Source organism: Marmota monax, unplaced genomic scaffold, assembly GCF_021218885.2.
Source record: "Marmota monax isolate L192 unplaced genomic scaffold, Marmota_monax_Labrador192_F-V1.1 WCK01_AAM20220418_F8-fsc00662, whole genome shotgun sequence".
Classification (NCBI taxonomy): Eukaryota; Metazoa; Chordata; class Mammalia; order Rodentia; family Sciuridae; genus Marmota; species Marmota monax.
Window position 1 is genome coordinate 188,955 of NW_026693147.1, and position 11,602 is coordinate 200,556.

Below are 11,602 nucleotides of genomic sequence, written 5' to 3' on the forward strand. Positions count from 1 at the left end.
GAATTTTGGGATTCTAACTCCAGAATGTTCAACTCATGCTAGTGATGTTGTGTTAGCAATAATTCCTCAAAACTCAATCCTGTAAGTAGTATTCATTTCTCTCTTAGCAAATCAAATTTGAATATTCATCATGTGCCATAAAATGGTATTGCTTTGTGCATGTCTTTAAAAGAATGCCATATGAAATCATAGAGATAAACGATAAGATATAAACAATAGGGTGTGAGCTAAAGCCACCTCTTTTGCAGACATATTTCAGAGACACCCTAAAGGAGAGCATGTGCATGTCATGATTGAACTTTCTTTTTGATTCAAGTCCTCCATTTCCTGATTTTCCTTGGGCTGACCCACTTTCCCAGCAGTCTTAGCCAAGTGTCCTTTACCTCTTGGTTCTTCAGAATGTAGATGAGAGGGTTCAACAGGGGTGTGACCACTGTGTTAAAAAAAGTGAAAAACTTGCCAACCTTTGAAGCAAAATTGCTCTTAGGGTTAATGTGCACCATGGCCACTGTCCCATAAAACATGGAGACTATAAGGAAGTGGGAGGATCATGTTCCTTACAGCCTGAGCTATGCAGCCCTAGGAAGCCAGGATCAGTCATAGTGAAGATGACAATGGTGATGGTCATCTGCCACTCATTGGCAGAGGTGTCTCCACAGGCCAGGTGCATGAGAATAGGCATCTCACACAGAAAGCCATCCAGGAGGCGATGGGGGCAGAAAGTCCACAGGAAGGTGGTGGAAGATGGGACTATCCACCAGGACAATACCTGGGGTACAGAGGTTGAGGTGAAACAGAGACCAAAGAAAGAAAGATTGCTAAGAAAGAAGTACATGGGGAAATGGAGATGGGGGTCCACACAGGACAGCAGGATGATGCTGGAGTTGCCAAGGATGGTCATGGTGAATAAGAGGATCACAACCTACAGCTGGGGCCACTCAGAGATCCCCAGCAGAATGAAGCCCACTGGGAAGTTCTGGTCAGTCCTCCCTGTTGTTTTTGGCATCATGGTTCCAACATAATGATAAGCAAGTTTTTGTATACAAATTTTGTAGAAAGACTCTACTGTCATTTACTTGGAGAGGACAAGCATTGTTAGTTTGGACAACAGGATGCAATGGCTTTCCTATAAATATCTGTTGTTTAAACCAAAGGGGTTTTGCAGTACCTCTTGCAATTGCCCTGTAAAATCTGCAGCCCCAGAATTCCCAGTTGAATGGTCTCCTTAGAATACTTACATGCTCCTTCCAGATTGTATACTCAGGCATGTTTATATACATGGAATTAAAAGTTGAAAAAAAGTTTTGTCTTTCATTTATCTACATATTTTCCTCCAAAAGAAACAGATGTTTTGAGTTATTTGTTAATATAAATAGCAATTCATGGGATGGAGATTATCCCAGAACCAATCGTTATCTGCCCTCAGTATAATCTTCAGGAAGTGGGACTTTGGACTGTATATCATTTTCTGAGTGACCAAAGAAGTACCTTGGCATAGAAGACATATCAATGTTTAAAGAGTGCAAACTGGGTTGGGCACTGCTTCCTTTGCCTTCAGTGAATTAAATTAAGGAAACAGGCTTAGCAACCCCATCACTGTTCTTACCTGATGAATGACCACAACAACCACAGTCTCAGAGGATTCTGTTCCAGACGAAAGAGGATGCTGGTATAGTAGCCCTGCAGCCTTTCAGCACAAAGCACTGACTTTCATAGAACTCGTGGGCCTGAAATCACGATCACTACTACCTGATTTTATCCCATATATGTCCATCATTGTAATCCTCAAAAACCAACTAGGCATAAAGAATAAATACCGAGCCCCAGGGAAGCGGAGACAAGGAGGCGCCGCCGCCCCCTCCTCGCGGCGACTCCCCGGCCCTGCGCCCGCAGCATGCCGGCCGCGGAGCGGAGCGCCGCCCTCCTCCCGGAGCTCGTGTAGGCGACGACGCTGCCGGCCGCGGGGCCGCGGCTGCAAGGGTAGCGGGGCCAGAGTTGGGCACCCGGGCGCCGCAAGGCGGGCGGAGCGGGAGGAGAAGCAGGCATCCTTCGCGGCGTGGCGGGCGGCGGCCCTGCTGCCCGGCGCGCCCATGGCCCTGGGGGAGGGGGAATGCGATCTGCACTCCGCGCCGGCCTCCGCCTCCCCCCGCGCCGCGTGCTCGGCGCCCCCCAGAGCTGCTCCGGTCGCCGCCGCCCCTCAGCTGCGGGCGCCGAGCCACTAGCTGCGCTAGGACCCATAGCCGCTGGCCGCCGAGGGGCGGAGGCAAGGGAGGAGTGGGAGCGAGAGGGCCCGGGAGACGGGCGCCGGCCCGGGTGCAGCACGGCATGCAGCTGCGGGCTCCCGCGCCCGCGTGAGGGTGTCGGTCCCGGGCCCCGCCATGGCTGGGAAGGACAGTGGCAACCTGAAGACGGTGAGGTTGTGGCGGGACGCCGCCCTTCGCGCCAGGAAGCTGAGGAGCAACCTGCGACAGCTAACCCTTAGCGCGGCTGGGGGCTGCCCCGGGGCCGGAGCCGGAGCGGATCCGCTCGAGTCCCCCGACGCTCCCCAGCTAGTGCTGCCAGCCAACATCGGGGACATTGAGGTGCTGAACCTGGAGAACAACGGCCTGGAGGAGGTGCCTGAAGGACTGGGGTCGGCGCTTGGCAGCCTACGCGTCCTGGTCCTGCGCAGGAACCGCTTTGCCCGGCTGCCCCCTGCGGTGGCCGAGCTGGGCCACCATCTCACGGAACTGGACGTGAGCCACAATGGGCTGACAGCCCTGGGCGCTGAGGTGGTGAGTGCCCTAAGGGAGCTGCGCAAGCTAAACCTCAGCCATAACCAGCTGCCTGCTCTGCCCTCCCAGCTGGGCGTCCTTGCCCACCTGGAGGAGCTGGATGTTAGCTTCAACCGACTGGCGCACCTGCCCGACTCACTCTCTTGCCTCTACCGCTTGCGCACCCTCGATGTGGACCACAACCAGCTCACTGCCTTTCCCCGACAGCTGCTGCAACTGGCGGCCCTGGAGGAACTGGACGTGTCCAGCAACCGGCTGAAAGGCCTACCTGATGATATCAGTGCCCTGCGTGCCCTCAAGATCCTCTGGCTGAGTGGGGCCGAGCTTGGCACTCTGCCCATCGGCTTCTGCGAACTGACCAGTTTGGAGAGCCTCATGCTAGACAACAACCGGCTGCAGGATCTGCCCACCCAGTTCAGCCAGCTGCAAAGGCTCAAAATGCTCAATCTCTCTTCCAACCACTTTGAGGAGTTCCCTGCAGCTCTGCTGCCCCTGGCTGGTCTGGAGGAGCTTTACCTTAGTCGCCATCAGCTCACCTCAGTGCCATCCCTTATCTCGGGGCTGGGAAGGCTTCTCACTCTGTGGCTGGATAATAACCGCATCCGATACCTGCCCGACTCCATTGTGGAACTGACCGGCCTGGAGGAGCTGGTGCTGCAAGGGAACCAGATCGCAGTGCTTCCTGACAACTTTGGCCAGCTCTCCCGTGTGGGATTGTGGAAGATCAAGGACAACCCACTGATACAGCCCCCTTACGAGGTCTGCATGAAGGGGATCCCCTACATCGCGGCCTACCAGAAGGAGCTGGCTCATTCCCAGCCAGCCGTGCAGCCCCGTCTCAAGCTGCTCCTGATGGGGCATAAGGCTGCAGGAAAGACCTTGCTCTGACACTGCCTCACCGAGGAGATAGTGGAGGGAAGCCATGCAGGAGGGGACAAACAGAAGAACTACCCACCTTCCCTTCCTGCCAGTAGCAAGGGTATTGAGGTGACCAGCTGGACAGCTGATGCCTCCAGGGGTCTGAGGTTCATCGTGTATGATTTAGCTGGTGATGAAAGCTATGAGGTGATCCAGCCCTTCTTCCTCTCCCCAGGAGCCCTGTATGTGCTGGTAGTCAACTTGGCCACCTATGAACCACGCCGCTTTCCCAGTACTGTGGGCTCCTTCTTGCATCGGGTGGGGGCCCGGGTACCTCATGCTGTGGTGTGCATTGTGGGCACGCATGCAGACCTATGTGAGGAGCGGGAGCTGGAGGAGAAGTGTCTGGATATTCACCGCCAGATCGCCCTGCAGGAGAAGCACGATGCTGAGGGCCTGAGCCGTCTAGCCCAGGTGGTGGATGAGGCCTTGGCCCGGGACTTCGAGCTGCGCTCTGCCAGCCCCCATGCAGCCTACTATGGTGTTTCTGACAAGAACCTTCGGCGACGCAAGGCCCATTTCCAATACCTGCTCAACCACCGGCTGCAGATCCTCTCTCCGGTATTGCCTGTTAGCTGCAGGGACCCCCGCCAATTGCAGCGCCTTCGGGACAAGCTGCTTTCTGTAGCTGAGCACCGAGAAATCTTCCCCAACTTACATAGAGTCCTGCCTCGATCCTGGCAGGTGCTGGAGGAACTGCATTTCCAACCACCACAGGCACAACGACTTTGGCTAAGCTGGTGGGACTCTGCACGCCTGGGCCTGCAGGCAGGGCTGACCGAGGACCGACTGCAGAGTGCTCTTTCCTACTTGCATGACAGTGGCAAGCTGCTCTACTTTGAGGATAGCCCGGCCCTCAAGGAGCACGTCTTCCACAACCTCACCCGCCTCATTGACATCCTCAATGTCTTTTTCCAGAGGGATGCTTCCTTGCTGCTGCATAAACTGCTACTAGGGACCAGTGGAGAGAGTGAGGGGGAGGGGGAAAGCTCCCCAGTGATGTCGCTGCCCACCCAGAGCCAGGACCTGCTCTGGGCCACCCAGCTCCATCACTATGTGGAGGGCTTTCTGCTGCATGGGCTCCTGCCAGCCCATGTCATTCGGTTCCTGCTTAAGCCTCATATCCAGGCTCAGCAGGACTTGCAGCTGCTGCTGGAGCTGCTGGAGAAGATGGGACTCTGTTACTGCCTCAATAAACCCAAGGGCAAGCCTTTGAATGGGTCCACAGCTTGGTACAAGTTCCCATGCTATGTGCAGAACGAGGTGCCCCATGCAGAGGCATGGATTAATGGGACCAACCTAGCGGGGCAGTCTTTTGTGGCTGAGCAGCTGCAGATTGAATATAGTTTTCCCTTTACCTTTCCACCTGGGTTGTTTGCACGCTACAGTGTCCAGATCAACAGCCATGTGGTGCACAGGTCAGATGGTAAATTTCAGATCTTTGCATATAGAGGAAAAGTTCCTGTGGTGGTGAGTTACAGACCTGCCAAGGGGGTCCTGCAGCCAGATACCCTGTCCATTGCCAGCCATGCTTCATTACCAAATATATGGACCGCGTGGCAAGCCATCACCCCCTTGGTAGAGGAACTGAATGTCCTACTTCAGGAATGGCCTGGACTGCACTACACCGTGCACATCCTCTGTTCTAAGTGCCTTAAGAGGGGGTCACCCAATCCACACGCTTTCCCAGGGGAATTGCTGAGCCAGCCCAGACCAGAAGGAGTGGCAGAAATCATTTGCCCCAAGAACGGCAGCGAGCGAGTGAATGTTGCCTTGGTTTACCCACCTACGCCGACTGTGATCAGCCCCTGTTCCAAGAAGAACGTTGGTGAAAAGCACAGAAACCAGTGACTTGTGGACTGTGGGATTTCCATGGAGAAAATAGAGCATCACAACTCACCTGGGAACCCTCTGCACCTCCAAACACATGCTGGGCACTGGAGTGAAGAAGAGCTCAGGATGCTTCCAGAGGACCACCGCAGAGGTGTGGAGGGGGCGGAGGAAGGACAGAGAGAGCATGGAGCTAAAGTTTCACAACCGGAACCTCAGAACTGTGATCCTCCAAGGAGAGCGCTACTTGAAGAAAAGAAAAAAAAAAAAAAGTCGAATGGCTTCTCAGGGATTTTGTTTTCCGTGCACATATAAGCCATAGTTACAGTACCGTGGCAGTATTTAGAGCACTCGGGTTTCAGTTCTGTTCAATGTGAAAGAGGAATCAACTGACATTCATTGCTGTTCCGTAACTAGTGTAAAATATGTATATGTTTATCTTTATTTTTATAATATGCAAATACATTTAAATTTATACAGTTTGAAGCTTCTAGTCGTTAGTTAACACTGGGTGCAATATTTTGCATGAGAACTGTGCCAAGATGGGGCTGATTTCTTATTTTAGTATAAGACTTTTTTTGTTGTTGTTCTTTTCTTTATTCTTTAATAGCCTTCTCAGATTTAAAAAAGAAAAGAAAAAAGATGTCTGTGTATTTGTTAGCCCACGGATCTAGTGTTGCTTCGTAGATTGCCAGTCATCCACAGGATCCTTCAACATGCATTTCAGGCAGTGTCCCTTCCCATCTTTATCCAAGGTCCCTGCCTGTAAGTCACTGGGCATGGTGGCAGAAGCATTCCTTTTCCTTACCCACATATCATTAGTGTCGAGGCAGAGACGGGCGCTCTTCTGGAACAAAGAGTTCATGGAAAAACCTCAGTTAGTGTAGCTTAAGATCATCGGGAGTCTGTTTTGAATCATGCAAGGGGCTCTGCTAATTATTACCTCTCCTTTCTAGAACAGGTCCAGAATTTAGCAGAGCACTTTGTAAGCCCTCCACATCTGGTCTGTGGGACCTTCGGGTAGTGAGCTTCCTACCTGGGGAGCATAATCCCACACTGGCTATTCATACAGAGCCTCTTGTAGGACAATCTACTGCCAAGAACTAGTAAACCGCTTGTTTTGAAATCTCCAGGAGGTAAAACTTAAAAAGCAAACCCTACCAATTGCTCTCTAGTCTCCTCCTAATTGGGGCCAAACAGCATATGCTGCAGTAGTAACACATTCTTTGAAGAATGTAAAGTACTCTGTTTACATCTGCCTCCTGCACGTGTTGATAGAAAATGTGCAAAACTGTTTCTCACCAGTGTCAGACAGAAGAGCGAGTCAGCTGGTGTTACTCTTTCACTTTGTTTAGAAAGCACTGACTCTTGGAATGCCACAGTGGTCTCCACATGTTCAAAAGAAAGAATGAACAAGTGGGCTGCATTTCACAACCTCACAAATCAATTTTTATAAAATATTTTGTGCCCCAGGAGTTAATTTCACTGACTCCAGAAGCCCTGGTTATGATTTCCTTATCATCTTAAAATCAAGAGTGGGATCAGATTGTCTTTACATTTTTTTAAATACTTGAATATATGACACTTCAAATTGGAGATTTCATTTTCCTTTTAGAACAGTCACAAGACTAATCTGGTTAATCCTTTTGTCACAGTTCTCCTGTGTGTGTGTGTGTGTGTGTGTGTGTGTGTAAACTGAATGGTAACATTTAATTGCTTTATGGACCATTGAATTGTTGGGCAATAAGTTTTTTTTAATTGGCATGAGACAGTACTTATACTGTCCAATCACCCGACTTGACCAGTCCTTTGAAAGAGACTCCCAAGCATATGACTTTGGGCCAACTCCCCTTAGGGCCATATAAATGGAAATAATGCCCCTTCGGGTGACATACTCTCAAAGTGTTTGCTATTTTCACAAACATAAATGCCCATGTTCTTAATATCTGCTCTTTTTTGACCAGTCATGTTTTGTGCTGTCATCTGAACCCTAGAGAAGCAGTGTAAGAGGAAACCTTGCTGCCACGTGTGTTTTGGCCAAAAGGTCCATATGATAAGAGGGTCATGTGACCACAAGAAGCTCCAGAAAAAGCAAAGCGTGAGAACTTGCTTCAGCCTGTGGGGGGAGGGTTGGAGATACAGAAAACACTCTGCTCTACAGGAGTTTTCCACAATGTCTATGTAGGAAATTCCGTTTTCTCTTTCAACACCCAGGAAGATTTCAGCGCCCGCTGAGGCTGACAGGCAATTCACTAAGCACAAGAAGAATTTTTTTCCAACCACGGAGTCCCTTGCCTCTCAAAGAAATGCCCTCCAAGTTTGTTATGGTTTCTATTCCTGCAACTTGTGGTATCAGAGCCACTTCCTGGAATTGTAAAAGTGCTGCCAGAATAAATGTTTTTCCCCTTCTAAGAAAAGAAAAAAAAAAAAATGACAGTGCTCATATTTGACACTTGTGCATTGGACTCTCTTTTGAATGAATAAAGAGGAAAGGGTTTGATGTGATTCCTGATGGAGTGTGTGATGTTTTTCATGCCACAGTCTGTGAATTGTAATTGTGGTTTCTCAGTTCACTGTGGTATTTGGGCAGAAATTTAAAAAAAAAAAAAACTCAATAAAAATACAAAGAAATGGTTAAGCAAAAAAAAAAAAAAAAAAGAATAAATACCAAGAAACTCTCTTGATGGACTCAACATGGTGGTGGGCGGGGAGGCAGCGCTTCCATTGCCTCCTCAGCCACGTGGACAGAGAGACACATCAGAACGTTTGGATTCTGCCTGCTGAGAAACTCCCAGCAAAATTCCGCTGAAGTGAGACCTAGGCGGGGAGTTTGGGCTTATTGGAGGTGACAGCTTGCCCTGGTACGGGTGAACCTCGGCCATGCTGCACGCGGAGGTGCTGGCCGGCTGTCTGGCAACCGGCAGCAGACAGAGGCGTTTCAGCACACTCACCGGAGACCATGAGTGGCGTAGAGAAATGGAGAGTTGGACACTTTGAAGTGGTTGCTGACCAAGCCTCCATGAAACAGCGGACCGAGAACTGAGACTGGGACAGACCAGAGACAGGCCAGACCCACCCCTCCCATGGGACACTGCCGCAGTCTGGCTGGGCACAAATGCCGCAGTCTGGCTGGGCACACAATCACGAGCCATCACACAGCTTGTAGATTCAAACAGCAACTCTTTATTCCCGAACTCACACCAGCCGTCTACAATCACGTTCTGGGGAAATCCATGTTCTCTGCCCAAATCCACGTTCTCTGCCCAAATCCACCTCCACTGGGCTTCTATCTCCAAAATATACTGTCTGAATCCCGTGAGAACTGAAGGGGAACTCAGGCAGCAGGATACGCCCTATTCCCAGCAGGAATAATCTTAAACCTTAAACCTGGAACCTAAACAGGGAACGCCCTAATCCGCCTTGGTCCTTGAGCAAGGTCACGTACATTCAATGTCACTGCAACATGGGGTACGCTGGCAAGGAAATTGTCATACCTACTTGGCTAGTGGCTCCCAGCATCTCCCCCCTTCTGATTAATTAAACAACAAGCAATGTGGCTTAAGGACCGTGCCTGGTAGGTTGTCCAATTCAACATATGGTTCTTACCCGTCATTGGAAAACTGACCTTTAGGCGTCAGCCTCCTGTCTTAGGTTGATACCACTGCAATTGAATCATACCCGTCACTGACTACCGGTCCAGCATACAGCCATACTTGTGGATAGGTCTATGCACCAGTGGGGGGGTGAGGTTCTTTGCCTCACCTCTGTTGGCCCCCAAATTTGGCCTTGGTGCCAGTGGGGGAGTGAGGTTAATGTGGCTTATGGACCGTGCCTGGTAGGTTGTCCAATTCAACATATGGTTCTTACCCGTCATCGGAAAACTGACCTTTAGGTGTCAGCCTCCTGTCTTAGGTTGATACCACTGCAATTGGATCATACCCGTCACTGACTACCGGTCCAGCATAAGCCATTGGCCCCCAAATTTTAGACCATCACTAGCAGAAGGGAGGAGGATACAGAAATGCCACAACACCAAGCCAATTGACGGCTCCTTGGGAAAAATTGCATCACTGGTAACACCATCAGCAAAGATATGTCAGCACTACCACAATTAACATGGGGTGCGCTGGCAAGGAAATAAAAATTGCATCACTAGTGACACCATCAGCAAAGATATGCCAGCATTACCACAATTCACTGCACCAAACGATAGTTACATAGTCCAGGCAAGTTCTGCAAGGAGTTCAAAGCAGAGGAATCTATCAATATGTCCATTTCCTCCCAAAATCCATTTCCTCCCAAAGTAAGTTGACTCTTTGATTGAGCATTACTTGTTGAGTTCTTCACCGGCACTGGGATGGAGATAGGAATTCTGGCAATGATGCTAAAGAGACATTATCCTGAAAAGAATTATTAAATATAATGAAAAGGAAAGGTGAAAGTAAACAAACAGATCTGTTAACCTACTTTAAAAACAATCCTTAACAGCTTTTTACCTAATTTAAATTAGTAAACAAACAGATCTGTTAACCACCTTTAAAAACAATCCTTAACAGCTGTTTACATAATTTAAATTAAACCATTTAAATCACATGAATAAAAAAATAATAATAATTCGGATCCATTTTTTCATGAGCGCTCCTCATATAAGAAATATGGACATACGCACATACAGACATACAACACAAAACACAAGAGTGTACACAAACGTACAACACATAAGAAAATAGTAAAGGCCTTGTAGCTTTACCTGGGTGAAATCTCCATTGCAATGTTTAAAAACTCCACAGTCAAAAAATAAAACTGATCAGAAAAACATTAACCTAGGTTTGTATGAGCTCAAAAAATAAAAATAGAACCTTATGATGTGGAAAAATGCAATAATAAAATAGCTATTGAAAAAAGCATCCTGGTTAATCACTGTCGCAGATGTAAGAATGGCCAAGCTGGAGTTCTGGATATCAGCTGTTATGGATTTGAGTCAAATCATCTTCTTTTCGATCTGTAGAAACTGTTTTAGTTAATCTCTCTGGAATCCAAATGGGCTGCTGTTCTCCCTGTGGAAAAACACAAACAGACCCCCGACTCCAGACAATCACTGGGTCAGGACCTTTCCATTGTCCTGTTAGAATATCTTTCCAAAGTACTTTAGGCTTATGTACATTTTTTGGATACATATGCCTTTCCGCAGCACTAAGTCCTGATGAATCCAAATTTAAAAAGTTTAGAGTAAAAAGCGTTATTTTAAGTTTATCTTTGGGGGATATATACCCCTTCCAATTCCCTCTTTTTGCTTTAATAAGTATGTTTTAATAGTTTGATGAGCTCTTTCAACTATGCCTTGTCCCTGTGGATTGTATGGGATTCCTGTTATATGAGTAATACCAAATGATGAGCAAAATTGTTTAAAAGAGGTAGAGGTATAGCCAGGACCATTATCGGTTTTTAACTGTTTAGGAACGCCCACAGTGGCAAAATTTTGTAAGCAATGAGCTATAACATCTTTAGTTTTTTCTCCGGCATGAAGGGAGCCCATCAAAAATCCAGAAGAAGTATCGACTGTAACGTGTAAATATTTTAATTTTCCAAATTCTGGCAAGTGTGTGACGTCCATCTGCCAAATATGGTTAGGTATCAGTCCTCTAGGATTGACTCCAAGATTAACTTGTGGTAAAAATGTCACACAATTTTGACATTGTTTTATTATATGTCTGGCTTGTTCCTTAGTTATTTTAAAACGCTTTTGTAAAGTATTAGCATTAACATGAAACCTTTTATGAAAATTTGTAGCTTCTTCAAATGTAGAGAAAATATGTATGTCATGTGTAGTTTTATCTGCTAAATCATTGCCTAAACTAAGGGCTCCAGGCAATCCTGTATGTGCCCTAATATGTCCTATAAAGAATGGATCTTTTCTGTCCCAGATTAGACTTTGTATAGTGGAAAACAAAGAGAAAACAGTAGAAGAAGGGGAAATCCTACCAGCATCTTCAAGAGATACTATAGCATTAACTACATACTGACTATCAGAAAATAAATTAAATACAGAATCTTTAAACATCACAAAAGCTTGTAAAACT

At 47.9% G+C, this 11,602-nt stretch overlaps 1 pseudogene; it reads left to right on the forward strand.

Annotated features, from left to right (window-relative positions):
- The first annotated feature begins 2,184 nt into the window (after positions 1-2,184).
- Positions 2,185-8,027, forward strand: LOC124099963 (malignant fibrous histiocytoma-amplified sequence 1-like; annotated as a pseudogene).
- Positions 8,028-11,602: the final 3,575 nt, after the last annotated feature.